Source organism: Strix aluco, chromosome 10 (assembly GCF_031877795.1).
Source record: "Strix aluco isolate bStrAlu1 chromosome 10, bStrAlu1.hap1, whole genome shotgun sequence".
Lineage (NCBI taxonomy): Eukaryota > Metazoa > Chordata > Aves > Strigiformes > Strigidae > Strix > Strix aluco.
Window position 1 is genome coordinate 26784747 of NC_133940.1, and position 19606 is coordinate 26804352.

Genomic DNA, 19606 nt, shown 5'->3' on the forward strand with positions numbered 1-19606 from the left:
AGAAAAAAAGTGTGTGCTGTGTCTAGTACTTTAATACAGGGTACCAGTCTATAACCTATGGCTGGGAGAGACCAATGTCCTGTGGTCTATTTTACTGATGACCCCCCAAGGAGGCTGCAAACCTGGGTTTGAGAACAGCCACTTGGTCAGCCTGGAGCCTTTTGTCCTGCAGCATTCACCAACCCCATCACCAGGGAAGGGAGGATTGAGCAACAGAACTGAGTCTGCTTCTGTACCACTGGTGCAGCAGGGAGAAACCCAATGACTTGGCTGGTGACAGCCCTAAATGTGTCCAAACCTTCCCAATCACCGGGTGGCTATAAAAGTGGCCAAGAATTGTGTCCAAGCTGTTTAAAATAAATCCTGTTGGATAAATTCAGTAGCTTAACAAAGAGATGTCAATGGAGGCCGGGAGCTTAAGTCTTTCACGTCCATTGAAAATGTTACTTTGAACGTATTACTACTTCAGACTTGAAAGGAGAAAAGCCCAATGCTATCTAATAATGAAGTGATTAACTGTAATAATATGCTGCACATTTTGAAGTGAGCAATATAGGTGCAGACTAATGAGGAATGAATTTATACATTAATGAATATACAAAAGTATATTTTATGATTTAATTACAGTTCTAAAAGCAGCAACCCAGAGAAGGAACATAATGCCCTGATGTTTGTGTTACTCTTGCACAAGGAAACATCTGAGGTTGGTTTGTAACCCACATTAATGGCTTTTTTCTGTAATTTATGTGTTTCTGTGCTGCCTTTTCGATTACCCTGCTGTGGCTGATCTTGGGAAGCAGAGGAGAGAGTCTGAGTTCCAGAAGGAATCGCTCCTCATCCAAAAAGTGCTGCTGTAGCAGAAACAGCTTTTGATCCCAGAGAGATGGTTGTGAGATTTAGGACTCGCAATGTTCCCATTGCTGAATATGTAATTTAGGTCACTGAACTATGTTTTGGTAGAAGATACTTATCTATTCCACTTCTTGCTGATGTCATGTGCTGGGAAATCAGATGTTAGAGTGCAAAAATACATGAGAGGCCAGACCTTAAATGGCATAAAATATAAATGGCTCAGTGACTGACTGCTTGCAGTTTGCAGTAGTGGTTGTAGGGGATGAGGGTCACATCACTTCTTCTGTACTTCATTGTCCTGCTCTATCCAAATTCTGATAAAAATAAAAAAACCCAGCTTATATCTGCCTTACATTTTTAGTCTCTATATGTGCAGAGGGTGAGCAGAAGACCCAGAGGAAATATTGTCTCCTACTTGCTATGTAGAACTCATCTCTCAGTTGTAGCACCTCTGTTCAATTTAGGGAAGCTGAGAGGGTGTTAAATTCAGGTGTTTTCCCACGTCTTCTAAGGAGACATTCCCTACCAGCAACAAAGGTTAATTCAACCCAAAATAGTCCTCCTAAAGAGAATGGATTTCTAGATGAATGATAGTGAGACTTCACCAAGAAAGCGATGGGAAAGCCAAATAGTGCTCAGGTTTCTTCAGTCTTCATGATACCTTATTCTGGAAAGTATTAGTTAAATTATTTCATTAACAGAGTCATCGGCTGTTGGCAAGTGCTCAGCAGCATGGGGAAGTGTCTCGCAGTATTGGTCTGTAGTGACCTCTCCTCTCCCAAGCTCTGCTGGGCCAGCTACAGAGAAACCAGAGGTTGACTGACTTGATAGAAAAGTCTGTCTGGATTTACATAGTTTTCTGAAACTTTTTCCTCTTTTTTTTTTTCCCTTTGGGACCTGTTTTTACTTGGGAAAATTGTTAACAGGGAGCAAACTTGCAGGAAGATATGTAGGTGCTTATCTTAGTTCCAAAAGTACTCAGAAGTTCAACTGATGATAGCATTTCAAATTTAAATAAGGAATAAAAAAAAAGCCCTAAACCTCACCCTTGAGTAACAAAAGGAAAATATGCCTCCTAGATAATTCATCAGGCAGTGCTCTGAAAACAGCAAGAGAAAAATATTTTATTTCGTAAGTCTCTCTTGGTACAAGAAAAAAACCAAGCAGTTTTCCTCTTCCCTCCACAAAATTTCAACAAATAGTGATCAGTAATGCGGCTACCTAGTATTAGAAAACCCCTAATTTACAGCATCAGCCACTGCCAAGATAACAATCTGGATTTTGCAAATCAATCTTTGGATTTGTAGTTGCTGAGATCTGAAGTACCAGAACTAAGTTCACATTTTCTGCAGTTTTTTGTTGAATTCCAACCTAAATGTATCTATAAAAGCAACCAACTTTCTAATGTTGTGGCTTTGGATGACATACTGAACAACATAATTCAGTATCCCTACAAATCAGTAATAGCTCCCTTTTCAGTAAAAATATGGAGCTTTAAAAAAGTTAGGAGCAGGATTTGTTTTTCCTGTGATCTCCCCCCATTTTTCAAAGATTTGCATATTGATAGAATGTTTATATAAATAATACATATATCTATAACAATTATATACAAATGCACGTATTTATATTTATTATTACTTATGTACTTATTTGTACTTCCTAATTGCTAATTAATTTGGCAAAAGCTCACAAAGCTAATGATGTATATTGTGTTAAATTGCACGCTAAATCAAAGATATCGCCTTAGAATTTACTGTGAGATGTTAATTGCTGAGGTTATCATCAAGTAGAAGGTATATGCAGCTTCACATAATTTGTCACTTATAACAACTCTTCTCTTACTAAAAGTTACAGGATTTACAGATGAGTTGATCCGGATCACCTTTGTACAGCAGTTAATTATTAGCTCCTGCGCTACCAGCTTTCACTTTAAAATTACCTTCTTGCTCATTCATCCTTGCTTTTAAAACCTGTTTAAGCTTGTGGAATATATTTGCCACTGAGGCTGCTGCATTTGTCTTAGGCATTGGTGGCTCTCTTAAAGTCTCTGCTAAACACTTTCAACATACCTCAGAGTGAAGCTGTCGTTCTGAATTTGTCTCTCTCAAGAATTGATTAAAGTGATAATTCTTTAGCAATTGTGGCATAAATACTGCCGGTAATCTCCCTAATGGACAAAAGGCACAAATAACCACTGATTTCAAATAAATTTGCAGAGTTTCCCTTTTCATTAGCTTGCCATTCTAAAATAAAAAAATCACATCCAGAATAATTAGCAACTGTCAGGAAGACTTCCTGTATCTGTAAGAATGCTGCAGAATTCAAACAGCAATTCAAAACGTTCTTGTGACTCTTCAAACACACTTCTGGCTGCATGCAGCCTTTCTGCATAAACACCGGTACAGTGGGGTGGAAAATAAACATTTGAGATTATTCACCAAAAAAAAAAAAAAAAAAAAAAAAGCTCCTATTCAATGAGATTTTCCTGCCTGGGTGGGAGGAGGTGGGGAGGGAGAGCAGGCACATCCAAAGATTTTTTTCTTTCTGTTCAGCACTGCAACTATATTTCTAAATTGAACATATACCTGGTATCTTGCAAAGCAAATTTGGAATGCCTTATCTCTCAATCATTTTTTGTTATTTTTCCTAGACTATAGTAACTTTTTGTTTGCTGGTAGTTAGTTACTTTAATGAGTAAGATCTATTGAGACATAATTCAAAACGACAGGAAAGGAGTAACCAATATATGGTGCACAAATGACTCCCTGTTAACATGTCACGTATTACATCCGTTATTAAAACCAGCCCCTGCTCCATGTCAGCAAACAGCGCTTACAACCATCACGCCAGCTCGGCTTTATGATGGATTGTCTTAAAGCTTACTAGTATGTGGAGTAAAATATTAGCATCCATAGAAACATACAATATTGTTTATATTACTTTTTTCTTTATATTGTCTTTGTAAGGATTTACATGCAGTCTCTTTAATCACAGCACATATTTTGAAATAGGCTTCCCAAGGCAGCCTGGATTCCAAGCCTTAGAGGTATTTCAGCATCCATCTTCCCCACAATCAGTTAATTTGAGGGTTAGGGCGTACCTGACAAACTGGTATCTGGCTGTCTGCCCCAGGTCTGCACCATCCTTGCATTCCTCTGATGACCCTATGTTTTCATACAGCTTCCCTTGTACCTGGGATAGTAACTTTTAAAATAACTTTTTTTATTATGACATCACTCAACTTTTCATTCTTTAAAAAAATTGAAGCTGTGCATAAATCCTGAATTGATACAGAAAGGATTCAAAATTCCCATGTGCTCTGCTAAGTTTCACCCTCTGTACCCAACTCTGTTTTGCTTTGTGCTGAAACTGGAAAATCCCGACTCTTTATTCTGGTGTTAGTGTAACAGATGTCTCTGAGTCCCGTCCTCGGCAAACTGTTCTGAAGCAGCCAGTGAGTAGACATACTGTTACTACTGAATAAGGGAGGACTAAGAAATACACGGGTTTTCAAACCCTGTGTACATATTTCTGGTGTCTGCATGTTTACACACAGATGCCAGGCATTGTTTTAAAACTGACTGCTAGTATAAACAAGTGTATGTGCTATTATTTATTGATTATGATAATGCTCCTGACGCATCAGGAAAGCTTTCATCAGAAAATAAGTCTTGTAGGGCATAATCTTTACAAACATCCAATGCTCAAAAAACGCCCCCAACCCCGAGGGGTTTAAGTGTGGGCAGGGGATGGGAGGGAAAGAGTAGCCCCAGCGCCGCAGACTGGCTGCGGGTACGGATGCTGGCGAGGGAAGCCCACCCCAGGGTATATCACTGGCAGTTTTCCGTCACACGGCAATACCAGCACACTGAAAAAATGTCACGCTCTCTTGGTGAGAAAGGTGATAGTATGTTTATCACGCAGTGAAGAAATAAATGGTAACCATTACAAAGGTGTATAATTCGACAATTACAGTTATTTGTTTTTTCTGACACCCCCTGCAAACAGTTATCGCTTCAGTCAAACATAATTTGATTATCTTTTTTTCTTTTTCCTGGTACTGTATATTAACAGGGCAAATAAAAGGGAAAATAGTGCAGTCCCTTGTAATAAAGAAAACAGCAGCAAACTATTAATGCTCTTTGAAAAGAGTAGTTTTAACAAAGTAAGCAAGAATCATTTTCTTTGGTTGAGTGTTGATTCCCTAGTGTGCTCTCAGTAAGTAATTAGAATGGCCCAGTGAATGTCAGCATCAGCTTGTTTATTCTCATTATTTTATCATTTTAAAAACCCTCTAGGTGATGAGACATGCAGTATAGAACATAATTACCATTATTAGCATACTAATTGGACACAAAAATAGGCCAACTACAAGGTAGCCAACTGAATAATTTCACATTAATCAAACACCATAGTGAATAAGCCTATTGTTAAATTGACAGCTACAATAATTGGCAATATTTCGCTGCGAAATATAAGAAATTCCTTGTAATATCTCTGCAATGTTATATAATTTAGTAATTTCCCATATTTCCAGCCTTAACTTTGTACACCTAGTTCAAGTTCAAGAAAACATCATGATAAGATTATTAGTCTATTATCAAGTGGACGAAGTATATAAAGACTTGCTTGTTAGCATTCAGGAATAGATTTGCACGATAAGAAAACAAAAAGGCTACCAATTTAGTTACTTGTTGCTTCAGCATTGAATATGTATAAAGGTTCAAGATAAGATTTTTTTTTTTAACTCTATATTAAAGTCCAACTCACATCTTCAAGAAGCACAGAAAATGGTAAAGAAATTAAAAAAAGCAAGTGCTAAAATACAAAAAAAAAAAAACCCGGTGGGAACAGTGACTTTCATCCTCTAGGATAATTTTCTGGCTGAGGCTTGTTGGCTTTTCAGTGGTGCATTTGTCTGGTGCTGTCTCTGTCTGGTTTAACAGTGAGCTAGAAAGTTGCAAAGCCACCACCACAAGTGAGAATTCATGAAATGCTCAATTAATAGCAGGCAGGAAGGGAAAACTGGCCCTAGCTGTGTTTCGCTTTGAAAACCTTGGGGGAAATAGGACAGGAAAGGAGCGAGTGGAAAGGCGAGGAGAGACAAAGACGGGGAAGGTGTAAGCAGGGGAAAATGAGGGTTGCGGCAGAGTGAAGGAGACCGATAAGGAGAACAGAACCAGATGGTGAAACAAGAGGAGCAGAGCTAGGAGAAGACGAGAAGAAAGAAAAACAGTGAGGAAGAAAGAAAATAGTCATCAAGAAAAGGGAGGAAGAGAAGGTAAGGTGAGAGTCGGGGAAGGGAGAACAGATTTGGAAGAGTATGAAACAATATTCTTCTTTTAAGAATTCAAAAGCGAGGGGAAACAAGTATCTCGCTGAAAGAAATGTTTCCTTCCCACTCCCTGGGCTTTAGGAGATGTGGCGTTGCGGAAGAAAGACAGAAAAGATTCACTTTTAAGTTTGTTTATTTCAATAAGGAAAAAGTTTTTGAAAAATTAAGTATAAACTATATTTCATAAGGTTGCTCACATGGGCACTGAGTGCTCACTGAGGATGGGGCACATGGCAGTAGTACTGGTTCTGAGCCCCCCGGATAATTCTGTACGGCTTCTTCATTATAAGTGTGTCAATGAGAGCCAAAACTGTGTGGGTAAGCTTGACTGATGGCATATAATTTTAAAGAAATTAAAGGAAAGTAGTATTAGGAAGAGAAATAAAATGTTGGCATAGCTTTTATGAAGTGACTGTTTTCACAGAAGCAGACCTGGCAGCCCACCGCAGTCTCTGCAAGCCTTTGTATCGGCACCAGGTCTGGCCTTTCGTCCAGCATTTGGAGAAGAGAGACTGCACTGAGCATGAGCCAGGCACTGCCTTGAAATGTCATGATTTCAGTTAAATAATTGAACTATTTCAATTTCAGTTGCCAAAGAGGCAATTTTGGCCACTGAGCAGTTCTGGTAAGGGTGGCTCTTGAGTCTCTCTGCTGATTTAAAGGCAAAAGAAACTTTCTGTAAGAAGTGACTTCTAAGTTCATGTGGAAATTTGGCTGCTTTATTTTGAATGAAGATGTAGGGAAGAAAAAGCACCACCTTCAAGCAAAAACAACATATTTTTTCCAGTTGTTCTTTGCTTATTAATCTGATAGCGGGTAATTCTCTGCTAATGAGTGGGGGTGCCTGAGAATATATCACAATCCCAGTTTATTGATTACCTGTTTTATTTCCCTTTGTTGTATAGTCAGCCTCTTCAGTAGCAACAAATAGTAAAAAACACATAAGGCTGTGCTTCAGATATCTCTTGGTATAGAGAGGAACTGCCATGGGAAATATCAGAGGGTACTAAAGTCAGCTTACGTGCAGTATGTGCTCAGACTTTGTTTTAAGCATGAGTGTACAAGCTATGACTTTGATTTACTTGCTGAACTCAAGGAAATGCATCTCTGGGCACCCATTGCTGGGAAGTCTCTTTCTTGTAACTAACTCTGTATCTATAAATGACCCTAATACCTGGGTTGGGGGGTCTTGAAAGATCTCTCAAAAAGTCATATAATTCACCTTTTATAGAGGAAACCTTACAGCAGGAAAAAGGAAGTGTCCTGTGCCAGGTTTACAAGAGAGTTAAGGATAACAGCCAAGGCCATAGTTTTGCTAATACATTAGGATGGCTCCGAAACATGCCAACCCTGTAGCTTGGAATAAAGAAAACGACAAAACTGAAAATATCCTTGACAAGACGTCTCTCTTAACACATTAAGAGGCTGTCCAAACTGCGAAAAAAATCCTCAGCAGTTCCTCTCCTTCTGTCACAGAGTCTGTGCTTTGGTGGTTGAAGTTGCAGGGCTCCGCTGAAACGCTGCATGTTAGATTATATGTGAGTAACAGCTCATGGACAGCATGTTTAACATACATCGTGTCTCACCTGCTCCTTTATATGCCAGCCACCGAGGGCACTGCAAAATCCCCCAAACCGCCCTGGTTAACAGACCAGCTAGGTCTGGGCAGGATGTTTGCTATAGGCACACATGTCCATTGTACGTATTTAACTGTATATCTTACAAAGACATTAAAAATCTGATGTTTTCTCATCCGTTAAATACACTTGGGTGATTAATGAAAGCAATCCCCCACCACCTACCTCCCAAAAAACCCCAAACCAAACCCTGCAGCTGAAAGCAAAAGGAAAGAAGGATATTGTGCACATTCAGGCACAATAAACATAGAAGAAAAACACTGCGAAGGATAGTTGTTGAATACATTTGAATAACAAATACATTTGAGGAAATCCCAGTCTGCTTGGGGACAGAGAAAAGGAAAATAAATTCATCACATTATTCACTGGAAATTATTTGTTCAGCTCTGCTCCTTAATGTGTCAGCTAAAGATGATTTCTAAGAGTGAAGATTTTCTTTTCTTGCTCAAAATGACTCAAAGAAATGAATATTCCAGCCACCAAGTGAGGTTAATATATGAGTTTCATAGCCATTTACTCAACACTGCTGTTCCCTGCAGAGTAATGGCACTGAGATGCATTCTGGGATTGCCAGGGGTGAAACCGTAGTAGATGTTCTTGAATAATTTAGCAATGTATGAAAGCTTATTTCATCATCATCAACACAGTAATACCTTGCACCAATGGAGTGCTTTACATTTCCGGTCTCCAAAGCTCTGCAAGTATTCTCATTCCCATTTTTCAACTGTGGAAACTCAAGAGACACAAAAATCATTTTCCAACGGGGGTGAAGGCTGTGGCAGATCTGGGATAAAGATTCAGGTCCCTAGGAAGAGGCATCCATAATGTTTGAGTTGAAATCTGTGTGGGTGAAGATGCTGCAGTTTAGACCTGTTTATGCTTAGAGAAAGAGATTGAAACAAAAGTGTTTTCTCTTTCTGATAAAGTAGAATTAAATGAAGTATTAAATTTCCAGAGTAAATTAAATTTAAATATACTGCTAGTATCTGTGCACTGGCTAGCCTAAAGTGGCAGGCAGGGCAGATTCACACCCAAGTCTTGCAATGAGGGGAGGCTATGCCCATGTTTCAGAGTGATTATCACATTTAGGCTAAAGGAGCAGAGAAACTCTCGTGCCTCTCTTTGGGCTGTTTACACATGCATGTAGCTGGTAACTTTTTTTGTGTTTAGAGAGTCTAACAGCTCATCAATCTTATTCTTCCCTGAATGTAGATTGGTCTTTAATGAGATCAATGAATAGTGCTGGTATTTTGCTGGCCAAAATTGTAAATGTGCTGTTGCATTTCCTATTTACCCTGTAGCACAGGGATTTCAGCACGTTACTGCTAATGTGTTTTGCATTCTATTGCTCTCCTACAAAATTTATGGCCAGAGAGAGACTTCAGGAACAGTATGGGCAGTCGGAGCTAGGTTGTATTCTCTGTACTGCATTCAGGGTTTTTTTTTTAAATATATAGTTTCTAAATAGTTGAAGGTAAAGGGAAATACAGAGCAAAGAGGGAGCTGAGAATGGGAAAGAATTTCAGATTAGTTTCATAAAAACAAAACTTTGGTTTCTGAGCTGTATCAGAGATGGAAAAAAATAAATGTGGCTTAAAACAGTTTAAGAAAAGTGATCTTAATGGTGAGATGCAATGGAAGTACCTCTAGTTAGCCCTGATAAAAGGCAGGATGAGTCAGTGGGCTGTTGGGCAGGGAAATTAGCAGTGGAACAGTGTTCATTGTTAATTATAGCTTTGGAGTAGCCTTCAAGGACTAGTGCTCTTCCAGCCTGGTCCTTTCTCTTTGTTGTCCTTGTTAGCACTGTATTTGGTCCTGTTCCATTAACCTCTCTAACACCCTACATACTGTAGATTTTGTTTCTCTAATGTGTCTCCTATGGTGAGAGCCATATGTGCACCCCAAAGGTCTTTTTTGGGGGTGTTTTCTCTTTGTGCATGGTGCTACAGGTTGACATTGAAGAAGACGTTGAAGTGTCTGGTATTTTGACTGCAGAGTGGTGAGTTCTGTATTTTATTTTAATTTTTGGAGCTTTCATCCATGACCTAGCATCCTGAAGCAGCTCCCAGAGAAGTTGTGTCCCCCACAGATATAGACCTAGAAAGTCTCACTGTGCCGGGGGACGGAGTCTTTATTGGGCATCCTTTACACATAAGTCTTTTTTAACTGCACCATGGTCCAAAGCCAGATAAAAGCTATAGTCCAAGGCCCTGACCTGACTGTATTATACAGGAAATCAGTGCAGAAAGTTGAGGCAAGCTTGATCAGCTCCTCTTCACCCATTTGGACCAAGTTGCATGCTGAATCAAATTTCCTACTGACAGACAGCTTCACCCTGGGTGTGTACAGGGGTGACAATCAGAAAGAGTAGAAAATGTAGAGGGTTTAATTCAAACGTATGAGCTGGACCCTTCAAAGGTCTGAAGCAAGTTGTGGATAAAAGCTTGAACACCCTGAAGGAAGCAGAAGCTGTATGTGTGGCAAAATCTCAGAAAGATGAGAGATGGCCAACAGACGAGCAACAGGAATTGCACATGTCAAAGACTAGTTGGAGACCTCGCATGCAGATGTGTAGGTCAGTGCTGCTTGTGTCACCATGGGGTGTTCTCCTGAGCTTGCCCTTGGGGTGAGCGGTTCATCACCCTGTAGTTCTGGTATTTTCTAGCTCTGTGCCGTTTCTAAACATCATTAGCCTCACTGTTGTTGTACTATTCCCAGTGACACTGCCTGTGAAATAGTACCCGACAGGTGGTAGTAAGGATAGATGGGTTGTTTGATTAACTTGGTGAAATGATTTCTGGAGCTCCTGCCTCCCAGATGAAATGCAGCATGGCTATTCAGGGACCCTGCAAATATACAGATGGCAAGCACGGTATTGCTAACCCTGACCAAACATTGGAGTCTATGGCCATTGTGTCTATTAAATCTGAAAGATAGGGAGCACCCTCTCTCTTTGGAAGGCAGACAAATACTCAACCACATAAAAATTATCTTGGGAAATTTGAGAGAATGTTATTGTGTGTGTTATTTATCAGAAAACATGATATTGTTCTGAAAAGGATAAAACTGCAGAGGAAAAATGACTGCACCTCCTGAAGCCTGGACTGATTACAGTTACGTGTAGCCACAAAAATCAAAGAGGCTGTTGAAACCCTTCAACTGTGCTTGCTGATGCGAAGCTTCTGTAAAACCAATAGAGTTGATTTTCTGGGACATCCTTTAATAAAGGGGATCCCTCAGGAGGAGAGAGCAGACTGGTATCTGTTCATCTCTTGGCTTTGGCAAAGAGCGGGTGGCTTGGATGTAAAGGACAAAGTACAGAGCTGGGGTGTAAAAAGAGCTTCTGCATTCTCCTGCTTACTAGAAGTGGTATAACGGCACGTGGAGCTTGCATGTGTGAAGACTCTATTTATGGGAGCTTTGACTTGTTCCCTTACACCAGGGCCAAAACATGGCCTAAGCTCAGTATTTCCTTTGCCTGATGCAAATTTGTCAGGTCAGCAAAGTTATGCTCCAGACCATGTCATTTCATGAGTTGAGTGGAGTAGTGTAGATGGTGGTAGGAGAGAGGAGGCAGATAAAAATGTGAACAGGTTTTTTGGGGAGATGGCCCAAATTCTGATCTATTTTTACTGTGAAATATAGAATAACACCCTGTGGATCAGTGATTTCATCAGAGTTCATAGTAATCTTAACTGACTGTAGCCCTCCTCCTCTGAATCATACGGCTTTCCATGCACTTCTTCCATGTTAGCCATCTATGTTATATTTTATGCTCTTACCCAAGTTCCCTCTGCAAAGAGCACATTTTCCCTCTGCTGCTTTATCCAGGATTTAAGTGTACATCCTCCCTTTAATTTTGCATACTTCTTTCTTTTTAACAGTCTGTCTTTCCGTCCTTAAGTATCACTGAGTTGCCAGATAAAACAGTTATTGTTCCTATTACAAGAAGATTGTAATGGATTTATATAAAACTCAGACAGTGCCATTGTTCTTGAAGTCCATTTTATTGTAATGAAGTTCCACTCTTAATATTCCATGATCTTCAATGTCCTTTACAAGTAACTTTTTATAAATTAATCTATAATAATCTAATTCAAGTCAGTTAAAGTGGATAACTATACTCCAATTACAATATTGAGAAGAGTTTTTACATAATGGGGGCTTTTATATAGATGGTTAACGCTAATACTGTAGTTTACAACATACTGTATGAATCACTAATTAAATGCCTAAGTAGCAATAATGGAAGTGGAACTATCAATACAGAGAAGATATCAATGATGTAAGGCATTAATAAAACTTTATGGCACCATTTAATCTTTTTTTATAGGTACTCCATTATGTCAGTAAAAAGAAAAGGCAGAAAAACAAGAAAGTGAGAAAGAGTGGAACTTAAAGGGGCCAGGAAATGGAACCTAAAATGTACTTTCCCTTCTATCTTCCCCACAAAATGGGCCAGATAGAAAAGTAATGAGAAAACTGCCCAGTAGAAATAAATGTACCACATTTCTAAAAATATGGCTGTTCACTGCAGCTGAATGGTTTAAATGCTACTTAAATAACCTATATTCTATGACATAAATGAAGGGCAGCATAAATAGTATCTCCAAAAGAGCAATACAAGTTTAGTAATGCACTGACCGAAAAGGAACAGCTAAACTGTTGTTTTCTTGCTATTGGCCAGCAGAGATGACTAGCAGGGTAAATATATAAACATTTATATTGGAAGGAAAAACTATTAACAAAGGTATTTTATTTTTAAGCCAAAACACAAGCTTGGCTCTCGGTGCTGCCCAAGGACCGTTCGAGGCGGCCGGGCTGCTCTCCTGACAGGACATCTCCTCTGTGTTCCTTGGATGCCGTCCAGTGTCCCCTGCAGGAAAGCAAGCTGCCCATTTGCATATCAAAGCAGAGGAATAAGCCAACCCCAGTAGACCTCTAAAGGGAAGTGAGAGTATATGGGAATTTTTAGTTTTAACAACTCTCAATAAAATTAAAAAAACCCACCTCCATTCCTTTCATGCAACAGTCGCTTCAAATGCTCTTGCAACACATTTGAGCAGAAACAAGTATTTAACCCTTCAAATCCCCTTGCAGGGTGTTTCAGTCCAGGCTGTGTTTTGACAAATAAAGGGGAGAGATTTCTTTTCCTGGAAAACGCTCTTGATATCAGCTCTACACAGCACTTTGAAAATTATTGCACTGAGACCTCCTACACACCTTGACATGTATTAGAAGTGTGCAGAAGTCAGGCTAGTGTTTCATGCTTGCTGTTGTTGAGATGACATGTTTATTTAGCACAAGATTTCTAGCCTCGTGTCTCTGTGCCTCGTAGGAGGTATTTGACATCATCTGCACGGGATATCATTGCTGAGGTTTGGCTCTGAACTTCACCTTTCCTGGGTGTCTGTTGCTGGGCAAACTGGAGCTGACAACCTGCCTCATAACTCCTAATAAAAATAAATCTTTCTGTATTATTTTAAAACTATGACTTCAATATGAGTAGATGAAGAGGCTATGAAAATTCTTTGCCAATATCAGTGAAGATTAGATCCGAGAAATAACATATCTCTGTGATAAGAAATTCATTACTCCCCTTGCCCATCAAATACGGCTGTTGGCAACTCTCTGCCTCGAGTACACGGGAGCCGAGGACATCAATAATCCTGCAAATGTGCAAGTGAAACCAAACCTTTGTGCAGGCTCCCCCTTCCTCCCCTGTATTGCTTCATTTCACAGCCACCACGTCTGCTCTCTTCAAATACCTTTGAAGAACTGCCGGAGTTTAACTTAACCATTACATTTCTGATGTTTGAAGCTAACCCTGCTCCCACTGACGGGGGTTTGATGTATTTTGTTGAATGACAAATTTAGCTGAAACACATGAACAAATACAGCTCTGTCTTTGTACCACTAAACAAACCCTAGGCATGTCATTGGTAATATGATCAAATCTAAACAGTAATTAAAAGGTGCCTACAAAAGGATGTGATGTTTCCCATAAATACAACCTTGCCCTGCATCATGGTTATTGTATGAGCAGAGCTAATCCATGGTCACTTGCTTTTCTTCTGGTGTTATTCTGATTTATCAGCAGTTACTCTAGATCAACTACTATCTACTGCCTGCTGCTAACAATCAACCATGGAATGAACTTCTTATTAGAGAAATAAGCATCATTCAAATGTTTTGGAGTGACCATAGGTTTTTCTATGGTGGTCCTTCTTGTTCTGGAGTTCAGTGAAAGAAGTTCTGCCACAAAATTTCAAGTCCTTCAACCTTTTTCCAGTCTTTCAATAACTGTTATTTTTTCACAGGTCTCTTGGTAGAATGTAAGGAAAAAAGGTGAAAATATCAATGAAGTTTTGCTGCTGTTTAATAGTTTTAGCCATAGAGTCCTCTCTCTTGCAATGTTCTCCCTCATGACAGCTGAGTGCTATATTGTGTAACATGTCATAAACCTGGGACCCCATCATAGCTTGTTTCAGAAATCTAGAAATGGCACTAATGGACAATAAAAAAAAAAAATAAATCAATGAAAAATAAAATAATAAAAAAATTAAAAAAAATCAATGAGAGGCATGCAGGTTCAGCCATGCCAGCAAGAATGGCTGGAGACCCTGAGCTGAGCGTAGGGACTGCAGCAGGACCTGCCCCACTTTGCACAAATTTGTGTAAAAATCATGGCATGCAGCTACACCAAAGTAAGATGACAGGTTTACATTTAAGCAAATGGAGGTTGTGACCTAACTTTTATCTAAATTTTTACATGAATTTCTTTTTTGGTATTGTGTGTGGACTATCATTTTTTCTGTCAGGGAGGGTCTGCAGGCTTTATACAGGGTGAAAGTTTCTATAGGAACTGGGTTCAGCTGGGTCAAACATTTTTGCATTTTTTTATTTTAAAGGATGTTTGGATATACATTGAGACTTTCAATGTTGCTTGCTATGCTGTGTCCCTGTTTCCTTTGAACACACCTACACATGCAGCATCACCTCCATTTGGTTTATTGTGCAATAAGATGTCATGTTAAATTTTATTTATGGTCTTAATATTCAAGTTTTTCACAAGTAATTTTTCCCGTATGGGCCTTTAGAAATAGGTTAGAAAAATCATTATGTACTGCTGTTAGGAGTAATGCATTAATAAGCAGATTAGCGTCCCGCTGATGGGCAAAAATCTGGTTTTAGCACCATGTGAAGGCATTTGGTCCGAAATGAACCACGAACCAAAGTGTTTACAGGTTATGGATGGCTGGAGCATTATACTACTTTGTGCACTATCAAATGCAATGCTCCCTTCTGTTTTAAAATTAAAATAGCCTCTTAAATGTGCATCGTTGAGTCTCCCTGTCTCTGCTAATAGGCTTTTCAGCCTGGTTTTGCTCCCCAGAGAGGATCTTTGCTCTTTGGGAGCCTTGCTCGGCTTGGCCAAAGCCAGGGAGGTGCCTCTGTGGTCAAAGGACTCCTCAGCTTCAGCCTCTGGGTTGAAGCAGGAGCCTTCTGGGTTTTGAGTGATCCCTTTGCACAAGTATGAATGAATGAAGCTTGCCCCATACTGGGTTTTTTTATATAATTCCTCAAGAAGCAAATCTGGGACAAGCACCTAATGTGATGACAAAAATCAGTTTTCTGTGCTGGTCCCTTCACTGGCAGCCTGTGATATCTCTGGCTGGTAGAGCTGGTGCTGTCCTTCAAGGTTGCTGTTAAACTTCTCACACTGCTTGTACGTGGCCATGCGTGTAGAAAGCACCACTTTTGGAGCACTTTAGGCCATTCCTAAATGAAACCTGTTGCAAGTTTGATACTGGGATTGACAGGGTAAGGGGAACAGCTGTGATGTTCCTCTAAAGCTAAATGTTGCCGGTTTTGCATAATCTGCAAAAATATGTTGTCAGGATGAGAGATCCAGCTGGCTCTCTGCCACCTTTCCCCTCCGCAGTGTGTGCTGCGGGAGCGGGTGTATCATCTGGAGAGCGGAAGGTTTATCTCTGACACCGAGATGTCAGCCTAATATAGGAAAAAAGATAAAATTATATTTTAGTAACTTGCAATTCTTCTTGCCCGATGGTCGCTAAAGAGGAAACAAAAGGAGATGCAGTTTCCAGTTCTGTGATGCTGCAGGGTTCGATGTAGCAGCGACAGGGATAGAAGGGCTGCACGCTCGCTGCATGCTGTGGTGTTAGCATATGCACACCACAATCTTCTTAATACCCATGGTAAATCCCGCTGTCTGCTACAAGCTCTGTTTTGAATGTTAGGCTTGTTTGCCTTCTGTTTTTTAAGCGTATAAACACTTTGGGGCTGAAATTCCCACAGAAGGTAACAAGAGCTATGCTAACCCTCTGCAGTGGTCTGTTTAAATGAGATTATTTTGGGCAAGTGGGGCAAAAGGACTGGGGGAGCAGGTTAGCAGCTGTGAGGAGTGGGTCAGGTTTGGGACCGCAGTTAGTCCAAATTTGCATTTCCAGCAGCACAGCTGCATTGAATTCGGTGGGGATTTATGGCAAGCATATGAGTAGAAGATGACAACAATTTTGAGTGATTGATAGGTTGATGTTGCTCATCTGCTTAGACCCAAGGGTCAAGAACTGTTGTTTACACCTGAGCTCTTATTTTAAGCATCCTGCTGCTACTACTTGTGGAGGCTGACAGAGGGTTTGATGCAAGTTTTCCAGGATTATGTTTACTAGTGTCCATATATAAGGTTTTGTGATGTTATAAAAAGCTTTTATGGTCTGAGAAAATAAAATTCTGATGGAGGTTGCACCCAAGAAGGTGATTTGGTGTGGCTCTTTGTTCCTGGTGTTGTACCAGAAATCTTCTGGCTTTGGTGGAATGAATAAGGTGTCAAAAAACCCCACTTTGAAACCCTTGCCACAACTTTTTAAACAGTTTATCTGAAGGTAGCACTTGGTTATTATTTTTAATTAGCATAAAAAGAAAGATGATGCCAATATCCACATCTGACCACATCTTAGACCAAAATGCTCTTGGCTTTAAAAGATGTTAGAGTTGGATAAAAACTAAAAAGAGGATGAGAGATTAGGCATGCTGATCCAGCCAGGGTGTAAAGGAGGCAGGTTTGACTTTTGTCGTGAGATTCATGGAGAATAGTATATGTAAATCCCATAGGAAAGATTCAGAAGTGGTTAAGCTCAACAAAAAGATCGGTCTAGAATTTGTTTTACTGTTGTTAATCTCTATTCATAAACAAAATTCCTGAAATGGGGTAAATTTGATGGGTGGTGGGTAGAAGCCGTGATTTTTCTTTTTTATGTATGGGGGTGTGCAAATGCTAGGTCTATGGCTTGAAAAAGAGGAGGAGGACAGGTGTAACAGGCTGTTTCCCAAGATGTGGCATGAAAATGCCTTTCCCTGGTCTATGGGCCCCTCAGCAAGGTGTTCCCAGCTCTGAGGCTTCCCAATCCGCACCCGTGGACGCGTCCCCGCGGACAAGGCTGGGCTCCGCTTCCCTGCACGCACGCCTGCAAGAGCAGCGCTCCCCAGTCCCGCAGTGGTGCTCTGAGGAAAGATGTTAAGTGCTAAAATACTATGAGACTATATAAATACCAAAGGTGGGTTCCACTTTATCTTCTCTAAAATAATAGCAAATCCCTTCTTTTCTTTTATTTATAACCCTTTATATATAGAATGTGCACATATATATCCTGGAGACTAGAGAGGGGGCTGCTTGGAGATTGCTTGCCCTATGTTGTGAGCAGACTAATAGCAAAATCTCCCCCAAATTTGTACATTCTTCTTTTGGTGATTCTTGCAGTCTGTTTTATATGCTACCAAAATATATACTTAATCTGATGGAAACCTGCATGGCCTTTTTTTTTTCATCTGACTGATTTCCCTCCTTTGGGTTGTTTATCCTTCAAATGTGTATTAAAGGGATGAAGAAAATATTTACTGAGCTGTTAAAGAATGGGCCATAATCAGGAAAAAGTAAATTCACCGTCCTCCCTTGGCAAGTACATTTCAGTATATCTCCTAATAAATCACCTATATGAATTGAAGGTGTGAATAACACCTGCTTATGTACTGCAGGATAATAAGGAAGTAATACTGCCAGAAGTGGGGTTTGAAAGAATTGGGCATTTAGTTTGCAGGTAGGGTTTGCAGGGTGATGCTTTAACAAGGCTTTTTCTATCCAGGCATTTTAGCTTACAATTATTATATTATTACACAATTATATATTCTCAATATAACATAATTATATTATTATTACATTATTATATTATAATTAACTTGAAATTACTACATTATTACACCCAGTGTAATAATGTACCAATGTAATAATGTACCAATGATTGATTTATAGATTATTTTTAAATCCAAGAACAAATGAGTCTACCAGAATTTGAGAGAGAAGCACGTGCCTGAGTAATGTTGGAGGGCAGTCACCACCCATATGGAAGAGAAAGAAATAAGTAAAAGAAATAAAGCAAGATCTTCAGAAGATCTGCATCTCTAAATCCATGCCAGTGCCATGATACAGAAAATAATTGAGAGGTCTGACTTTAGCTTTTGGCCAAAATTTTAAGCTCAGGTGTCTCATGTTTCAAACAGTAAGATTGTGGGTTTTTTTTTTCTTTCAGTGAGAAATTTAATTACATGCCTATGATGAGCAATTTCTGTTAGGATTAGCAATTTCTGTTCTGCCTGCTCTACAGTCTCTGAATGTGAAGATGATGATTCTCATTTGCAAATAATTTCAGCATTTCTTCCTATCTGCAAGGCTGAGAAGGATGGATCAAAACAAAATGTGCTTTCAAACAGATTCATGCAAAACAATCAGCTCGTAAACAAAATGACTCAGAAAATAGAGTTCTTTAAAAAAATTCTTGTTATCTGTACTCCTTGCTAAATGTTTATTAGAAGCTGATAATGTAACATTTTAAATGTGAAATCCAACGGTATCTCAAAACACTTGTAGAATTACCCCCCAATGCTTTAGTACAATGATCTGAAACAAAAGATTTTGAAAACATCCTTCGTCATCTCCAAGTAAAATAGTACTTCTTTTTTTATTGATTCTTCTGCCTACCAACTAAAATACCTACAAAGTTGTTATTAAATTAAATAATGAAGGATTGAAACGTTAGAGGAAGAAAAGGCTGCATCCAGTATTGTTCCTTCCGATGTACTGAGCTTGGTTAAGTAACTTCAGCTTTTTCATTTATTTAACATATCTCAGATTGGTATCTGCTTAAGTCATAACAGCTTACCCCTGCCAACAGGCAAGCTCTGCAGAATTTACTACAGTAAAATGCAGGCATGCTTCACGTAGCCTTAATTTGTTTTGAGATCCCATCTTTTATCTGTGGAAACCTGCTCTCTCAGCAGGATGAACTTCTCTGTGAGAAAGTAAATTGGTTGTAACGTGGCGTGGGTCCCAGCATGCAACGCTTATTACAGCTCTCCCTTCTGATGCCTTGCAGAAACGGGTGGAAGAAAGAGTTAAATCAGCCTTTAGCATCTTGCATAATTATTCGTGGCCAATTGTCTCCAACTGGAAACTCACAATTTGTTACCACTTAGTTGGTTTTGGTGAATGAAGAGGATTCATTGCTTTTTGCCGGCATTCAGATCTTTTGTTCACAGTTTCGAGAAAATTGCAATCTCTTTTCTTGCTACTGTTCCAGCTTTAGCCATGCTTGGCTAAGTCAATGCTCAGGTTTCTCTGGATTCACATGTGCTAATCTGGTAGCGTGCAGGGATTTTTTTTTTCTTTTGACTGATTTTTCTCAAGTGTCTTATTTCCCAAACG